The sequence below is a fragment of the Epinephelus fuscoguttatus genome, linkage group LG17 (genome assembly GCF_011397635.1).
Source record: "Epinephelus fuscoguttatus linkage group LG17, E.fuscoguttatus.final_Chr_v1".
NCBI lineage: Eukaryota > Metazoa > Chordata > Actinopteri > Perciformes > Serranidae > Epinephelus > Epinephelus fuscoguttatus.
The window spans coordinates 25,466,340-25,486,640 of NC_064768.1; the positions used below are offsets into that span (position 1 = coordinate 25,466,340).

The following is a 20,301-nucleotide window of genomic DNA, read 5'->3' on the forward strand; positions in this document are numbered from 1 at the left end:
TGAGTCACGTATAAAGGAATATAGCCGTGATGCCTTATTGATGGTAAATGCACAAGAGCTTGATTGTAGCCATCTGCAGTAGGTGTATGTGTGTGTGTGTGTGTGTGTGTGTGTGTGTGTGTGTGTGTGGACCCTCAGATAAGACCCCTGAATCAGAAGAGGAAGTCACCAGACGAGGGAGTGTGTGTGTGATTCACGTCCAATTCATCAGCAAAGACAAGGAGAGTGAATCACTTTGGATGCCTGTCAGAAATGTTTCACAAGATCTGTAGGCGGTGTGTTGTAAGACTCCTGTATGTACATTCGATATGTACAGACGTAGGCCCGACCCACCCTGTGGTGACTCAGGCCTTAACAAGCCCTCCAGATGTTTAACCGTGACACTTGATTCTTCGGAGCAGCAGCAGTTAAAGGGAACCAGATATCACATCAGCAGTGCTTCTGTTTGTGAGGTCATTTCCCCGAAAATAGACTGAACTGTGGAGGCTGAGGACACACATGGCAACAATAGAGCCTATACATAAAGAATGCAGCGGGTGAACTCTAGTGAGAAGCAACACACAAACACGCACACAAAAGACAGTTGTGTGTACTTACAGATGCATTTGTATCAATGGACTCTAAATGTGTTTAATAAGGAAACTTCGGGAAGAATAATTTAGCACTGAGATTAAACCTGACAGACACATGGCGTGGGCCAGACACACATACACAGTCATCCTGAGGAACAATCCCTCTCTTTCTCCCGATCATTACATCACAATCCTCCCCTGATGCTACGCATCGAGGCCGGGAATCCCAGCTGCACCGTGTCAGGGTGGAGGCCTCCTCTCCTGACCCCACGGAGGAGTGGACACATCTCCATCTCGCCATGCTCTCTGGTGTATTTCCTGTTCCAGGAACACGCCGGACGGCTGCAGCAGAGAGTAAACAAGAATGGGCGTGCTGACGGCACACACGTGGACAGAGTGCATCAACAACCTTTCTAGATGTTTCTAAGTTAGCAGTCGGTGTATGGAAACACACCCACATGTTGGTGTTGATGAGAAGCACAGATATTTGGGAGACGATCAGAATTTCTATCGTACTGTTTGTTCTCTTTTTGCTGCAGCTGGAATTATGGCACTTTACAGTTTTGTTTTTGAGAGCAGTGGATGTACTTTTGTTTGGTGGTCACATGCCTCAAACAAAACAACCCTTACACAAGCAGCTTCATGGGCTGGAATATGAGATACATCTATACTAGTCTCCTTTCTCTCTATAATCCTCTTGTTCAGGTTGGTTTCAGGCTCGAATTCCTTCTCACGTTGAGTAGAACAGGTCTCAGTCCTGTGAGGGGATCTGCATTTGCTGTTGCTCTGCACTTTTCTTAGACGAAACACGTCAGTGTAACACGTGTATGGTAAAAGGAATACCTTTTGTAAAAAGGGACAGTTAGCCCCCAAATCAAAAATAGATATTTTTCCTCTTACTTGTGGTGCTTTTTATCAGTCTAGTTTGCTGAATGTTGGACATATTGGCCATAGAGATGTCTGCCTTCACTTGAATAAAATGGAACTAGATGACATTTGGTTTGAGGTGCTCGAAGTGCCAAAAAATACATTTGAAAAACTCAACAGCAATGTCTCTTTCCAGAAATTATTACGCAGTTACTCAAGATAATCCACACACTTTGTTGTGAGCAGTTTCATGTCGGAACCATCTTCTTTCTACTGACCTACACCTGTCAACCATATGACCACTCAGAAGGAGGCGTGTATAGGCTCGTGCTCCTGATGGCCGTAGATACATAAATAACACAACAGGTAAGAGGAAAAAATTGTATTTTTGATTTGGGAGTGAACTGTCCCTTTAACATGACTGCATGGATATGAAAATCCTTACTGTACGTTCACACCAACAGCAACCAGAGCTTCCAAAATGGCAGAAGTCATTCATTTTCAATGAGAGCCCAGTGACTTAGGCAACTTCGGTGATCGGTGCAGGTCCGGAGGGGAGTTAAAACTAGTTTAACTTTATGGTAATGAGCTCTGACGCAGTTTGGCGGCAACCAATCGGAATGCTGATGTGCTTTCATGAAGCGGGTCCCAGAGAGCAAGCCATGTAACTTTGGTTCCTACAGCACACTTGTTCCGACAATGGGTATCGAGAAGTTGATTACTTGTGTCCGCGGCCACTCAGTCCTGTATAATGTGTCGCTGTTTGGTTACAGAGACCAAAATAAAAAGAATGGGGTTTGGGACCGCGTTGGTTGGTCTGGTGAGTTTTAAAGTGTGTAATGTTCATAACAGAGGAGAGAATTGCAGGCTAATGTTGCAACGTAGCATGCAAGTCTTCCTCGCTTGGTTTGAATGGGATAACATACGTTTCTGTTTTCATTGACCAAACATAACTTTCCGTAGGCCAACTATGAGCTTTTTGAGTGGACAACAACAAGCAGCAACTATGCTGCTTTCAAGCCAGTAGTCCGCTTTCCGGCTCCCTTAAATTGACAAGCACAATCAAACGTTCAATGATTCACGTGATGAGCGACTAGAGCGACCAAAGCTGCCACAAATACTTTTGACAGTCGTGCCTCTTGGGCGTCCACGACAGACTTTGCCTCTTTGGAAGTTTTTGGTCTGAACATACAGTTATGATGCAAAGGTTAGAGGATTTGAAAGTAGACAGAGGGTGTTGGGTCAATTCCTGAAAATTACTCAGTTAAAGGGCAGACAAGATGATGGTAACAACTCAGTACAAACACTAGAGATACACACTACACACACACAGTCATATGGTATCAACAATGACAGTGTTAACTCTCTGTTTTTGTTATACCCAACAGGAATAACAAAGGAAGGAAGAAAATTATGTTTATATGCTCCTAATTTGTTTGTTTTAAGCACATTTTTAGGAAATGAATGGGCTGATCATGGTAAATAGGCAGTTTATAAATTCAAGCTGTTGTTTAGAGTAATTAAAAAAGTAAATTCTCTGATTCCAGCTTCTTAAATGTAAATATTTTCTGGATTATTTACTCCTCTGTGACAGTAAACTGGATATCTTTGGGTTGTAGACAAAACAAGACATTTGAGGACGACATCTTGGGCTTTGAAAAACCATTTTCTGACATTTTACAGACCAAATAACTAATAAAATAGTCGAGAAAATAATTGACAGATTACTTGACAAAGAAAATAATCATTAGTTGCAGCCCCAGTATGAAGCACATGACTCTGACACTTGGGAGCAGCATGCTGAGCGCTGTGTGTGGTCATGTTTAGGCAACAACATTTTGGTTAACTTCAGGAGAAGACTAGTTTTGGTTAAACATGATACAGTAAACGTGTCGTATCTTGTCATTTGTGAGCTTTTTCAATATTTAACCAAGAACATGGTCTTTCCAAAATATTAACTATGCTATGAGTGCATAAAAATGTTAAACACATTTTAGCTGCTATGAGCAGATATTGCACTGCATATAGACGGGACAATAAATGAAACATGTTGTCAGTTAACATTTTGCAGATATGTTCAGAATGAACATTTTACAATTGACTTTGACTCCCTGAAGAAATATTACTATATTTTTGGAAACAATGAAAGCGTGATTCCAAAGAGAAGCAGACAGAGGGGTCTACAGTCTGTGTTTGAAGGATATATCCAGGATGTCAAACTGACTCAGCAGCAACAACAGGTTAAAAAGACAAAGATAGTTAGAAGCTAAAGCCGAACTATAGGCTACAGCTCACAGTGTAAAAGTGAACCACCACATCACTGCTGATCACCACAGAAGACAATTAATATAAAGGGAAACTTTGCTGATATTGAACCAGCTGTGTGGCATCGCAGTGTGTGCAGATGGTGACTTGCTCCGCCCCCGTGCTGTTGTCAGCACCCAAACCTCTGCCGCCGGACTGTCAGGGATCTCTGTGAGAAGTCAACCAATGTTCATCTGCACACACTGTGATGACACACAGCTGGTTGAATATCAGCAGAGTGTCCCTGCTTCCCTTCACTGGTTCCTGTACAGCAGGGTCGGTCTTTTTTTCACAGTTATAATCATTAAAAAGCAAAAGCAGCATGTGTATACATTCAGTAGGCTATATCTTCAGTAGCTAGCTAGCTAACCCTACACTTCTCAGGGTTTGATTTTGGTTTTGGAACAGGGAAGAAACGTATGTATTTTTCCAACCTCTCCAGGTAACGAGTGTCATTAATACACGACGTGCCCCAGGCACAACATTTAGCTCCAAATCCACAAAACCAGCCTGAAAATGAAGGAAATCTTAAACGACTGCATTAGAGTCAATGGAGCACAGCTGTGTTGTTGTCGGACCCTGGTCTGAGCCGGCCCGATGCTGCGTTATGATTGGCCAGTCTGCAGGATAGCAGGACTTAGCGAAGTGTCAATTGGCAGATTTATTAATTAATACCGTTTCTTTATTACGTTAACGGGAAAAATAGTCGAAGCAGCACTATGTTTCCTTCAACGCATATCTACTGTTGCAAATTACTAATACACAAATGGAATTTCTAAAAGACAGCTTTAAGAAAAAAACAGCTATTATCTATATTGCATAATATTGCATATTGACCTAGACAAAGCACTTTTTCCACATGTTTCCATTAGTGTCAAACACTTTCACAATCAGGATGAAAAAATGGATTGCTCAGCGTGTACTGCAGGATGTAGACTGCAATAAAGGTCAGTCTGTCTGTCTGTCACCTCGGTCACCCTCACATCAGGTTCATATTGATTGTGAAACCACTGACTTGCAGATTGATTGTTGCTGACTGAGAGGTGACAGATTCTGAATCATTCAGTCAGGAAAAACTGAATCGCTAAAAATCTCTGAACTTCATTCAAGTCAGCAAAATTAAATCCAAGTTCTGCTTGATAATATTCATGAATTACAAGCTCAGCAGTGAATATACAGTATGTGTGATCGGAGTCATGTTCAAGACTTCAGATTAGATGTTTCTTTTATGCTAACATCACTGGTTACATGGATATTTAACATTAAGTCACTTAGCATCCTGGTTTAGGATTTATTTGTTTTGATTAACAATTAAATATTCATTGACAGTCATGTTGTCACTTTCAAATTACAGCCTACACCATGCCTCAGCTTTCCCTAAAACACTAAAAACCCAACATGTCATGACTTACTTTGAAGCCATACAGGAAAACACACACACACACTTCAGGTATATGGTGAACTGCCTGTCTTTATCAGGAGTCTGATCTGGAACCATGAAACAATCACTACAGATCCATTTAATAAGATCCCTCTTTATGTTTTATTACTTTAAATTAAACTGCATCATTACTCATTACGAGACAAAGTCTGCGCCTTAAGGTTTCACTGTGTAACTCAGTGAAGACCTCCAACATTTTATTGCCACAAGCAGAAGTTACTGTACGTGGCATGCAGAGACTTGTTGCTTTGATGCTTCTGTGTTTTTCAGCTGCACAAACACAGGTGTTTCCATGAAAGTGCTAAAATATTACAGATTGGTTGTAATCACCACGTCTTTTATAAAAACAACAGCAATCAATTCAAAGTCTCACTGGGGGGAAAAAGATTCTCTGACTTCCAAAGGGAGGAAATGTAACACTGGACAGTTGAAGGAAACACTTGTATGAGGATGTGGCCAGATTTGAGATGTGTGTGTCTACTGAGAGGAGAGAGGAGGAGCACCTCACAGACTCTCCCTCCAATACACACCCTCTCCCTCGCCTATGATGTCATGTCTTCACTTTAAATAAAAAGACAAGCGGAGGTATCAGGTGGTGCTTCTTGCCCTTCATCCATCCTTCCATCCCCACAGGGACTCAAGCTATGGTGGTCTTAATACCCTCGCTCAATACCTGTCAACCATGCACTCATCCATCCATCTATCCATCCGTTCACTGAAGGCACTCATCTCTCCTAATGGAGCGCGCATCCACCAGACCTTCATATGGACCACTTCAAAGGAACAGTCACAGCAGTATTTAAAGGAGCAGTGTGTGGGATTTAGTAGAATCTAGCAGTGAGGATTGTAGATTGCAACTAGCTGAAAATTCTCCCGTGTTCAAGGCGTGAACTCCTAGTTAGTTCCTTCAGTGTTCATTGTTCTGGAGATTTTTACCAGGAGCTGAATTATCCGCAGAGGTCTCCTCCTCTAAAATACATGATTAAAACCAGTAAACACTGAATACATTACCAACAGTCCAGTTCCTAATGTACAGTATATTCATTCAAAATTCTTGGTGAGGCTGTAAACTATACATTTTTGGAATCGCTAGAACATGAGGAATATGAAGTAATGTTTCCATTTTGTTCAAACTCTCTATGTACATTTTATTTATTCAGATATTCACATAAACTAAGAGCAGTCACTTGGACATGAATTCATTGAATTTGGTGGTGGAAGGTCAAATGTCAAGGTCACTGTGACCTCAAAGAAATCTTTATAGTTGTAACGCAAGAATTCATTTGTTAACATTTTACACAAATGTCTAACAGGATAAAATGATGACATTTTATATCCAAAAGGTCAAAGGTCAGCTTCACTGTGCCACTATAATGCTCTGCAAAAAAGACTTTTCTGGTCATCATTCAGCGTCATATTACAGGAGCAGAAGGGGAGACATTTGGTCAGATGCTGAATTGGTAACAAATTTAGGGAATTGGTAACTTTAATTTTGGGCGTCCACTTTGAAACTGTGTTGATTGTATATATCTTCTGTTCTGTGTTGAAGATGTGTGTGAAGCATCCAAGTTTTCACAGACATGGATGTAAACTGTAAGAGAAACTTGACAGGTGGGCAGAGACATCCAAGCACGATGCAGTTTTGGTTTTTAGATCTTGAGTCCTGGTCATTGTTTACTGCAAAAGCAAAGGTCAGTGCATTGTAAGCCTCTTGACCTACAGGAACATCTTTGTGTAGAACAATCTCCTTAGCGGTGGTATCTTACCATTTCAGTGATGAGGCCTGAGGAGTTTGCAACTCAACGTGTCCTCCAACGCGGTCAGCGCGTCCTCTGTAGGTGGTAGCTTGTTACTCTCTGCCTTATACTTAAGGCTTAACTTAGATAAAATCAGCGTCTCTCCTACGCTGTTTGACTCATTGCAGCCGGGCACCTGCTAATGTGTGCTCACCTTTTTTCTTTGACAACTTACGACCCAGAGATTCCGGAGTTATTTTCTGGGAGCCAAATTATCTGCAGAGGTCTCTTTCTGTCCACAGAAAAACACAAAAGTACCTATCTAGAGCCATAGTTTAGTCTACTGTAGAAACAACACTCTGTAGACAAGGACCCGCTCCCTTTTTGGGTATAAATGGCTTATTCTAAGGTAACAAAAACACAACAATTCTTATTTTCAGGTGATTATATACTAAAGACAGCATACTTTTTATATTATGTTACATTTTGGACAGTACATCCACCTAAATCCTTCACACTGAACCTTTAAAAACTATAACATTTTGTGGCAAAATCAATAATTTTCAAGAGCATCACTAAGATCGTGTGAGTCTTTACAATTTTTCTGTGTCAAGTTTAACTTGGGGGCGGCACAGTGGTGTGGTGGTTAGCACTCTCGCCTCACAGCAAGAGGGTTGCCGGTTTGATCCCGGGCGTGGGAGCCTTTCTGTGCAGAGTTTGCATGTTCTCCCCGTGTCAGCGTGGGTTCTCTCCGGGCACTCCGGCTTCCTCCCACAGTCCAAAGACATGCAGATTGGGGACTAGGTTAATTGATAACTCTAAATTGTCCGTAGGTGTGAATGTGAGTGTGAATGGTTGTTTGTCTCTATGTGTCAGCCCTGCAATAGTCCGGCGACCTGTCCAGGGTGTACCCTGCCTCTCGCCCGATGTCAGCTGGGATAGGCTCCAGCCCCCCGCGACCCTCAAGAGGATGAAGCGGTTAGAAGATGAACGAATGAATGAAGTGAATGAATGAATGAAGTTTAACTTGGGTGAACTTTGACCTGTAAATTAGCATCATGGACCAATAAAAGACTCTACTACACTAAATGCTATTCACAAATAAAATATCATTCATTACAACAAAAGAGTTCAACTATGTTGTCATGTCGTGTTGTTAAAAATGCTGAGTCACTTTTCAAATATTCACTTAGTTTAAGAAATGCTGTCTTATGAAGTGATAAGCTGTATGATTCATTGCAGCGTGACTCGTATGCAGCTTGATTTCTTCGAAATTATCATTTCCGCAAATAAAGCGGAGGCAGGTTTGGCCCTTAAGGAAGGATCTGTTTTATTTGGAGCAGACTGAAGTTCAGAGGGCCAACGGTGAGGCTCAGGGGGCGGCAGCACCTCTCCTGTGTTTATCATCTGTTTATCCTGCCTAACTCACACAACTGTTACGTAAGCTGACCTCTATGGGGATTCGAGACTAAAGAAACATCTCATGATTTTAAACCATTTGGTTTGTTTATGCTGGTAAATTAAAGATTTTATTAATCGGCTTGCCCAGTGTTATTTTAGGTCAGTATTAGATTAGAAAGATATTCTTTGGTCATCTGATATCTGCTTTCTCCCACTCCTCAAGCAAGTTGTGTACAATTTATTCTCTGGCCTCAGTGGTTTGTGTTCTGAAACAATGGGACTCACTGACCACAGGAAGTGTGTGTGAGTGCATTAAATAAGCATACAACACATGCATGAGCAGGGGTGTGTGTGTTGCTGCAGAGGCCTGCGTTGGGTCCAGGGCAGCAGACTGTATGAGCAGACCCCTTGTTGTTTACCAGTCAGTGTCACAGGAGCAAGATTGTCTCCCTCAGAGGCGACAACAGGCTGGCAAAGACTTGAGATTACATTCCTGGACGCCTGCGGAAAATCCAGCATCATGTTCCATATCGAGGCAGCCGTACACGGACTGTTACCGCGGAGACCAGAACAGAAATGGGCTAAACAGAAGTGTCGAGAAGCAGGACGAGGGGAGCGTTTGGGTTGTCTCGCAAATGTCAAGTGGCCGAGAGTCATCAAATGATAGGACTGGAAAGTGTTGTTAATACGAAATGCACTTCATGTACAATGCAGTTGTGTCATGTTTAAGTGGAAACTACTGACGGTCTCATGTTAACAAACGAGAGCAGTTTGTCATCTATTCACTCTTCATCATGGATGAGTCATATGACATTCACTCAGCAGAGGCCTTTTGTCCCAAGTGACTTAAATATTTCAACTTTACTCATGTACAGTGGATGTTTGGATGAGCTACAACAACAGCTGCTCCTTCAGTAATTTGTTCAGTAATCTAAATTATAGTTCTGTTTTATTTATGTGATACAATATATGGCCAAAAGTATGTGGACACTTGAATAAAGCATTGAAGTATCTGAGTTCATTCCACAGTGCAATCTAAATAAATGTAAACTCCCATATAAAAGAATTTGTTTATTACCTGCTGTATCATTTAGACAGCTGATTTGATTTGCAGATGTATTCTAATTGTGCTGCTTGGTTTCCAGAAACTATGGAGTAGTTACTCATTATCATCCACCCACCAACTGCATATTTCCATTGACCAAAAACCATGGTGCTCATGAACAAAACACTTGATCCTGTGATGACTGGTGACTGAAAGCAAACATACAGGCTGAATGCAAATGTTCGGACATCACTGCATGTGCAGACTTGAGGACTTTGCGGGCGTGTTTTCAGGAAGTCTGCGAGTGACGGCTGTCTGAATCCACAATTCATACAGTCCATGCCCCCGCAAAGGACCTTCTGCTGACTTCAGAGAGTCTGCTTGGGGTGCAGACTTCACTGATTTAATTACCCACAATTCACAGCAATACCAGTGTAACAATGTAGGTTTTCCAACTACTGACTAAAAAACAAAACTTTTAATCAATGTGTAAAACAATTACTGCATTAAAACATTACTTACCCATCCATCTATCCATTGTCATCCGCTTATCCGAGGCTGTGTCGCAGGGCCAAGCAAAGCACCCCAGGCATCCCTCTCCCCAGCAACGCTTTCCAGTTCCTCCTGAGGGACTCCAGGCCAGATGAGATACGTAATCCCTCCAGCGTGTTCTGGGTCTGGTTCTAGGACGTGCTCAAAACACCTCCAGCAGAAGGCACAGAGGAGGAATCATGATCAGATACTCGAACCACCTCAACTGACCCCTTTCAATGCAAAGGAGCAGTGGCTCTACTCCGAGCTCCCTAAGGATGTTCGAGCTTGAATCATGTGGGGCAGAAATATTATTCAACCACATCATGACACAGAAACATGTAAGGGTATGCTTCACAGTGGAAAGTAAAACAGACTTGAGGCCTGTCTATCAGCGCTGTGGTCGTGCTGCCTGCTCTCTCCGGTTTTACGCCAGGCTCAGCTCCTTTCAAAGACTCCTTGCAAAGCACTCCTCAGGGGTTTTTTTCAGACTTAACTGTATTGCGGAGTTGTGCACAGCGGTGACCGGATCTTTGCTCTCAAACCACAAAAACGTGATGGCACAACAGTCTCCTTCAGTACATTATTCTATTCTTTCTTTTGATTTTCACATTGGCTAGTCATCCTGTTTAATTTGTCTTCTGATTAAATCGGAACCGCTGAAAGTTGTAGGAAGCCTCTGCAAGTCATTGGTTGCTGGCAGACACTCTGTGCTGCAATAAAATGGTTAATCAGCAGTGCCGTGTACTGTAGAGCCGATGCACTGCTGGTTCTGCCGGCCTGAATAGAATATAATGTCTATAGCCTTACTGTTGTGTACAGCCTTTATAGAGCTGAGCTGAGTAGTGATGCGCAGGTCGACCTGTAACCCGCGGGACCCACAAATGGACCTGCGGGTTGGGCGGCAGTGATCGTCTGTTAAATCGGTCTGTAAATGATATTCTGACATTATTGGCTATTATTGTCATGGCATCCGAAGGTACTGATGCGTTGAGCAGGTGACAGTCCGCGGTCGTTTTCAAAACACACTTGTGTCACACACTCCAAAAAAAACTTGTTGAAACTTTAAACAATAATTTATATTATTTATTTATTTATTTTAAAACGGGGGAAACAAACGTTGACAAAAACAGTTCCATAATTCATATTAAATTCAAAAGATAACGAAAAAACAGCTACAAGTTAGAGGGAATAGTGATAAAGTGATAAAACTTGGCATTGATCCACAGCCTCAGACGGAAGCCTGCCGTGCACAAGCTGCATTGGTAGGCGATACTATATTTTCACATTTTTAACAATGCAATTTAAAAGTTTTGATTTTTACTGATAACCTACATTTACCAACAACAAAAAGACTACATTTAGCACCAAAAAATGTAAAAAAAAAAAAAAAAAAAAAAAAATAATAATAATAATAATAATAATAATTTTAAAAAAAAGTAAATAAAAAAACGAATATCGAATACCAAATTTTCATAACGAATACCTACCCATAGAAATGAATATTCGAATATCCGAATATTTGGGTACAGCCCTACTAACAACATAAGCAGCCAATCAGGGACAGTATTGTGGTCGATTATGTAAAATGCAGGCCGCAGCTTGCACAACACTAGCGGCAGCTCCGGAAGCAACAATTGCTAACTCTAACTTTAGTAAACACAGCAATAAGTGATGTTATTGCTGAAATAGAGTCAATGATAACAATTAAACAAGAGCAAGAGTATGTATTTGTTGAGTTTCTGGGAGGAAAAGATGCTTTCACCGGTCTTGCGACGATGTTGAAAGAACAAATAGTGTTTACCGTACACTAGCGAACAATAACACAAACAATTACAAACCGTTTTTGATAGAGCTCAACGACTAAAAAAATGATCTCACATAAGATAACAAGTGCTTCCATCTCACGCCTTCTTGATTTTAGCTTTTGTTTGCTTTACTCACTTTGCTTTCTCTTCTCGTGCACTGAGCTGAACTGCCAATCACAGTGATTTCACTCACTGACAGGCTCCACCGTCTCTAATGCTGATTGCTGAATTGACAGAAATACAGCCTCCAAAAGCCGACTAAGGCCAACAGTGCAGGACACACTGCCAAAACTAGGGCAACAGACGCTCACCAGCAGCCCGACATTGACCAGTGGCCGACCTTCGGCTTGGTGGCCTTGTGGTCTTGCGCCCTCCCAGACTTGACGTGATGATGGTGAACATGTCACATTACGTACAACTGAAGGCCACAAGTACTAAGTCTACAAGTCCAGAGGGTGACTTTTGGATTAAGTCAGGTTTTCCTGAGCTTGTTATGATCTCAGTGGTAGCTGCAGTGTGACTTAACTACACAGAATATCTCTACGATAAAGAGAAGCTGTTATTTGATAATTTTCTTTTTCTGACCACCCTCAGCCAATGACTTCAAAACCATGTGGACTGACAGACACCACTGGTGAGACAAAAAAATCTATTTGTTGTTTTGTTTTTTGTGTACTTGTTGGAGCAGACACTCTGAACAGCTATTAGTCCAAACCCATACATCACCCACTACATGTAATGGTCCTGACCTCTGACCCCTGAAGAGCTGAAACCTCTTTGTCTTTAAAACCACAACACTAATCCTGTGCGGCCGACCATCAGCACCGATCCCCTGAGACCATCACTCTCTCATGACAGCACCTGTTTTCCATCAATACATTGTACGTAACGTTGCTGGCAGCATCAGGCTCAAGAAGCACAGTATGGTGAGGAGACAGAGAGCAGACAGTCTCACGGATATGATCAAACATAGCTACATCAGTGAGAGCCTTATCTTCAGACTTCCTCCACCTGTGGCCCCTCACCATTCCAGCTCCATCTCCATCCCTCTGGTCTCTTATTCCCCTCCTCCATATTCCTGCTCCTCCTCGACGTGTCCCTGCATGACTCCTCTAGAATTCCCAAAATATCTTAGATACACTATCACACAGTGAAAATAAAACAAGAGTGTGTGCTTGGAGGAAGACACAACAAGGCAGCTCTGGTTTCTGATGTTCCCATTTCTCTTTTAGCCACTTCCTGTAGTTCCTGCACACACTAAAGGTTTGGAACCCACTATGATGGAGATACTTAACTTAAGGCCCATGGGCCAAACCTGATCATTGTCTAATTCACATCGAAAGTAGACAGATTCACATTAGTTTTTTTTGGTAATTTGAATGTAAATAAGGTGCCAGAGTGCATAAGATGCAACAAAATACCAAACAAAAAATGCCAGGGAAGGACCCCAAGGATCCCCGACAGAGGTTCAGGCAAACCTCCCCCTAAAATCCTAGAAACACTCCTGTCTTGCATATACTTGAGCTCTGCAGGGCTGCTGCAACTGGATTTGCTTCGTTTATTCATTGTATCTCATGAATATTAATGTTTATTTTTTAACTGGCCCCTGGCCTCAAAGTTATTTAGCAAAGTGCCCATTGGTCAAAATAAGCTGAAAATCCTGGCTCTCTGAGATCCTAAGGTCACCAGTGGGGTCACCAATGAAAAATAAATGTCTGTCATACACAATTTATCTTTTTTAATAAAAAATATTTTTCCTGTGAAATCTTGACAGTTCTTCTCATAAAAAAACACAAATTTAACAATCTGCAAAGGAAAAATCAATATTTTTTAACTGCTCACAACTCACGTGCACATAATGGCCATGGCACCACAACATATGATGAGGCGTGGACATTGCAAATACAGTATTTTAAAAGGTCACAAGCCACAGCTGTTTACAAGGTAAGGTTGCGAACAGCCGTTTAATTCGTAAAAAAATTGGATAATGTATTCTCATTAAACCAATATCAATATCTAAATAATAATGATAACTTAATTTACTTGTCTAAACAGAGTAACAAAGTGCTTGTGGGGGAATTACGGCCATTTTCAGAATTCATCGATGTTATTCCTCTGTTCAAAATAAGTCCAAAAAATATTAGTAAACATAAATGCCTCCCTTCCAAACAGAAAAACTTGAGTGTTAAAACTCATATCTGTGATGTCATAGCATAAAAAGTCTGGAGCTACTCCACTGACAATGAATTGGGAAAGATGTTGTAGATGACACAGAGAGCACCCCGGGGAATGTTCAGAGTATATGGGAACATTTTCTGTCTCCGAGCTGAGAACACAACAACAGGATAAAGATCATTTGAGTATAAAAAAGAAAAACATTCTGTGGATCCAAAAAATCAGTCTCCCATTCATTGTCTATGGAGCAGCTCCAGACTTTATACTTGATGACTTCTCTGGTTTCTGGCTTTGAGAGAGAGCAGCTCATGTTCACACGTATGTATTGAACTTTCGCAGGCCATGGAAATAACATACAGGAATTCTTGATTTAGGTGTTATTACCCTTTAAGCATATCAGCTTGTACACTGGTGGCCTCTGCCCAGGGACTATAGGTGAGGATCAGCTTTTAGGTATATCTGTTGCAATATATGAACAAAAAAGGTCATTAGAAAAGTTTAAAATCATACGAGAATTAAACTGTAAAAAATGAAGAGCATACAAAAACAAAGAAAAGGTGAAACACATTGTTAAAATGTCGGAGAAGGTCATGCAGATATTGTCTCATCCTGTAGGAGCAAATGTTTTGATTGTAAGGTTTGTCGTCACCAAGGGAACCACAAACGCACAAACACAATTACGCCTACCTGTTGAATTACGTTAAATGTGTTTGGGTCTGAGCATTGTGTTTCATTTTGACATTGTCCACTGTGCAGCGTCACAATATGCCATTCAAACACAGGGGCAGAGCGCACAGTGACTGAGAATAACCACGCTCCCTCTGGGACTCACAGGCTGCACTGGCTGACCCTGAGCAGAATATAAAGAGCGCAGTAACAAAGTTCACTCTCGCCATGACATCATCAGGAAAAGTTTCAAATACTGATTCATTCATTATCAAAATACTCCAGCAGGATTTTTCCATTGTTCTAGAGTCTGGGCAACACTCTCTCCCTTGGTCCCTCAGTAGCAGTGGCAGACTATATCGTCATATCATATCATATCATATCATATCATATCATATCATATCATATCATATCATATCATATCATACCAGCTCTGCCATCCTTGTGATCTGTGTGTACAGTCTACTTTAAAGTGAGATGGAAAGAGTGGGATACTAGAACACTGTAATCAGGTAAAAGTACTGTTACTTTAAAGACATGTTACTCAAGTAAAAGTAGGCCAAAAGTAAAAATAAACTTAATGTTACTGCATTACATTTTTAAAAGGGAAGATAGAAAAAATAGCCAACAGAAAAAATTGCAGTAAATATCAGCAGCCCTGATGTTTGAACCAAGACAGCACTTTGCTGCCTGTGCATACAACTGAAAATCAAATACATAATGTTAAAGCATAGTAAAGTAAAAGGAGACACTGCACAGTTTTTACACCTCATAGCACGACCATGCACAACATGGTTGTTCACATTCTCATCTGGAAAATGAGTTACAAGTCAGTTTGTTGTTGTACTCACCTGTGTGAACGTCATTCTGTGAGTCCTGTGCATGGTGAGGTCCTCAATCTGCTGCAGGTTCAGCTTCTCAGTGCATGATATAAGTCCACTCCCAGAATAGCCAGTCCACTCGGTGTCTCTGTCCCATTGCACTCCTCAAAGTTTTCAGAAGGTTTTGGGCTGAATGAGGCTCTGCAGTCACATCAGGAAAGTTGTCAAATACTCAGTGAACACAGAAGTCAGTTGAGCACTCTGCAATCAGCCAGACACAGCGTGCACCTGTTGATGACATCATAGGTGTGTTTGATTTGTGCCACTTAATGTGCTAGATGGGTGGGACATTAAATCAGTACTTAATTAAGGTAGATGCAACCCTCTTTTTTAACTATGCGGAGGTACAGTAATGCTAACATAACCCTTTTTGGGCCCTAGCAGTCTCTGTGGGCCCCCACCCTTTCTCTCTGGATAAATGTCTCTCCATGTACCCTTTTAAATTTTCCTTCACAAAGTCAGTTTGTTTTCTTTCCCTTTCTTTCTTTCTTTCTTTCTTTTCTTTTTTGGGACCCTCATTTCCCTTTCTTGGGGAAAGACATGACAGTGTATGTTGGCGCTCCAGCAGCATAAACAGTCACTCACTTGCCTCTAGCTGGTTTAGAGATTAATCCAAGTGCAGGGGTGGACTTAACCATTTTGCTTCTTTAAAGGGGACAGAGGGGCCTCAGGCACCTTAAAACATTTTTTTCTTTACAAAGCTCAGTCTCTCAATTGATTTATTCAGCCAATTTCAATACAGTTATGGCACTAACTATGAAATAAAACATTACAAACATAACCAGACTTTTCATTCCAGGCTTTTCGAGGGCCCCGTTCCCATTGAGGCCCTGGGTAATGGGTCACATTTTCCCCCCACTACAGCACCCCTTAGTCCCCACCTCAGAGGCTCTGACACCCCCCATGCTTTCAGTCAAATGTTCACACATTTCTCTCTGTAAAATGTCCTTTTCCTTTTGTCTTCTTCTAAACAAATACCCAAACTTCTTCTATGAACATAACCTTTTTTATCTATAGAAGTAGACAACTGCTCACTGTGCAACAGCGGCTGCAACTCAACTCTGTGCAGTGATTTTTGTGACATAAGACGAGGCAAGAAAATAAAGGACAGAAACAAATACTAAAGGTTGACCAAATGAAGATGATGATGGTGGCAGAGATGATAACACGGTCTGAAATGGTCCCCCCTGAAGGCTTCTCTGGGTGGGGATGTTGTGAACTGGAGCCACGTTAAGCCTCATAATTGTTTGAGTGACATTTTGGAATAGGAGAGACAGCCTGCACCGACACAGTCCAGGTCAGATCGTGTTTCAGGGCCTGGAAACATGATCAATTAAGTTACACTCACCAACCAACAGTCACAGCACTGGGACTGAGTGCTCCACTGCCACAGGCCCTGTCAACCTGAGAGTTGACTCACCTAAATATTGTATCACTCAGATCACCTGGCCCTGACTTTCTCTTTTCATTCTCACTGTTAATATAAAACCCAGAACACATCCATCCTGCAGAGGCACAGGTGAGTGTGGATAATGGCGTCTGTGACCATAATCTTTGTGCTGGTCTGAGTGGAGTGATGAAGAGATAAGAGGTTTCAGTCCAGTCACTTAAACGAGCAATTTTGCTGACGATATAACACATGGGAAGGAATTTCAAGTGAGCCTTCAACAGCATTCACAAAACAGAGTTTGAAAAAGAGTATTTTTTCACGACCAAAAGCCTGAATTATATCTGTGTTTGTCCTCAAAACATGCAGGCCACTTTAAATGAGCCAAACGATATTGGTCACCATCAGACACTCCGGCTGATTGCTGTTATGTCAACCCAATTGCCAGAAATAATGTTGCCATTGCATGTCTCCAAAAATCATGGATACGTTACATTTGTACATCATTATCTAGCGGATACATTAAAACTTTACGTGTTGACAACCCTGTGGTGAATGTGTGGTTAGATTTAGACACACTAAGCACTTGGTTTTGGTTAGGAGAAGATTGTAGTTGGCTTAAAAAAAAACATTTTTGGTGGCAGAAATCCCCATTGGAAAAAAAAGTGTCTAAGTAAAAAACAACCGCTTTCTGTGCTTCTGTTCCCGCTGGAAAAAGAGCAACAAGTCATACTCTTAAAAGACGCTAGAAACACAGAACCAGTTTGGTTGTTTGTGGCGGTGTGTGGTGCCGCACTACAAAAGTATTCTGTAACATTACTCAGCTCTCACACATCAGTAATTTAGGCCTATGTTTGTTTAAATGCATATCTGTGTGCCTTCCCCACAGAGGTCCTTAAAGTCCCTTATTACTTGAAAAATTACAGAGGTCGTAACCTCAGCGTCCTGCCTAAACTTATTCCTCTACTGTGGCTGCTGAAAATATTTGGAAAGACACCAGTGAAGGCTGCTTTATGGATATGAGGCAGAGGTGCCATGTGTCATCATTCAGCAAAGTCCTACATGACATTTGGAAGTGGTTCAATATCTGTATAACTGGTATGGAAACATCACGGACAGCAAACATTCCTCAGGTGTTACATCTTCTCGCCTGCCTCGCCTTCCTGCCTGCCACGTTTTTCAGTTATGATCCTGATGAGCATGAATCAAGTGCAATTACCACATAGCTATCAGCAGACAATGACGAATTACACTTTTGCTTTAACAACTTGACTCAATTATGTCAGGTTATAGCCTGGCTGTACGGTATCAAAACATCAATTTTGCACAATTTACTCTCTCCCTCAATCCCCACATTGGGCTGTAGCAGCTGGATTTGGCCCCATCTTTGGCCTATCATACATCCTCCGCATTAAGCCTGTCTCTGTCTAGACACTGAATTATCCCAGACTGTTTTTATTATGAGAATGTAATGTTTAAATACAGTTAAGCTTATTACTCAGATTATCATCAGTATTTTGAGGATGGTGTTATAATAAACTTATGGCTAATGGGTTTACACAATTGTTATTAGTCTGACATCATAATACATTTTACTATAATAGTCTAGTCAGGCAGAAGAGGGACAGTGGTACATTTTAACATCTACAACCTGCAGCTTTAGCCAGTTTTAACAACAAGACCAAAGGCATTGAAACACAGCAACGCAACATGTTAACATTATCATGACTTCAGGGTGCCCATGCCGGATATTCTTGGCTCTCCTCATGGGGAATATCAGGGTCTGAGTGTCCTATACTGGAATGTGGATCAAAAGGATCCCACATCCTCCACCATCCTGGAATGTTGGGAATGAAATGAGCATCTGAGCCAGGATGAATAAAACATATCAGTAGGGATCTGTGGGGAGTTACAAGGACAAGTTTGGGGAGAAAAATACTATGTAAGGTTGTACAGGAATACTCTAAACACATGGACAAGTGCTGGTGAGAACCTTTGGAGGACGCAGTGCCCTTTGGATGTGATGTCAAAACAAAGAGCAACCATCTATAAATGTAAGGTTAACAGTGAAAGGGACCTTGTCCTTTTTAGTCCTGAAGCTCAGGTGTTCCTGCTAGATTGAACAAAATTTACAAGAGAACGTCTGAGGCAAATGGAAAGCAAAGAAAGGCTGTCATCATACTACTTTTAAATCCCCCGAATACATTGATAAGAAATACAAATAATTTGCTATGCTACACCAGACAACCATGCAGCTGTCCAAAATAATCATCATCTAATGCAATAAACGTAATAAACTACCATCATTATTACAACCTGTTTTAGTATTGTGGTGTACTGCAGTTCTGCATGTGGTTTGTCCAGGTGGTGTTGCATTATATTTGTCAGATAACCCACAAAATCTGAGTAAAGTGCTGGCCATTTATGTTGTGCTGCATGTGTAATTACAGTAACGTAGACAGTAGTAGCTGTCATTCATAGCATATTCATATAGTATACTATAGCCAGGCCTGCTTATGGTAATTAATATAATATAGTAGGAAATGAGTTTACAAATTTTTAAGTTATTTCTGGGGCAGGGGGACAGGACCCCCAGACCCCTCTGCATAATTGGTCCCCTGACACCTGGTATCTCTTATAAACATCGTGTATGCACAAAATACACTAAAGCTGAGATCTATAAAAACAGACTTGGTGGGAGAAACTCTGACCCATGCTTACGGACATTTTGGAGACAAGAAATTGGCCGTGCAGATGGCAAGGTGGAAATCTGATTGTTGAAATTGTCAAACATTTTTTGGCGCATGCCATTTAAAAACACACACATTGTTTTATGAATGAGACGCCTGGAGATAGCCTACATCTGTGCTCCACCTCAGGGCACTTAGATGAGAAGCTCACATTATACTGATACATAGTGAAGTGAACAATATTTAGTTTCGTTTATTTGCACGTATAAATGTGTATAAAAAAGACAGTAAGAACTCATTTGAAGAAGACAGGACATTGGGCAGGAGAGGTTAGAAGCCAAAATGGCTAATGAAGATATCTCCCCTAGTAAATATCAAGTCAGAAAAATTATTTTTTTTAAATCATCAGTTTCAAGATGAGGCAGTCACACAAAATGGACATTAACATGTTTAGCCACAGGTTGAGAAGCATTACAATAAAATACATGCAGTGTTATGTGGCTGAAACAGGCAGACACACAGAAACAGCCTAGAGCCACAGTGTTTCTACAGCAGGACAATGATGCTCTCTGGTGGCTGTGAGGACATGTCGCCTGTCCCACAGTTGGGAAACGTTTATGACTCACCTTGGTAGACGAAGGTAATTTGATACGTTTGTGACAGCGAATTAAATAAATTTATAATGACAAAAGAAATATAGTACCAAAATTAAAATAGACGTTAAATGAAACGTCAAAGCTAACGCTAGCATAGCTTTTTTCTAAAGGAAGGTTCTAGTTACAAGCGGTTGTCAAGGC

General features: G+C 41.3%; 1 long non-coding RNA gene across 1 annotated transcript; it reads right to left on the bottom strand.

Annotated features, from left to right (window-relative positions):
• Window positions 1-833: 833 nt before the first annotated feature.
• On the bottom strand, window positions 834-20,263 carry LOC125905000 (uncharacterized). Its single transcript, XR_007451609.1, has 3 exons — window positions 20,131-20,263; window positions 15,398-15,568; window positions 834-914 (listed from the first exon to the last, which is right to left on the bottom strand). It is a non-coding gene; the product is annotated as an uncharacterized LOC125905000 (long non-coding RNA).
• Between the last annotated feature and the right edge of the window lie 38 nt (window positions 20,264-20,301).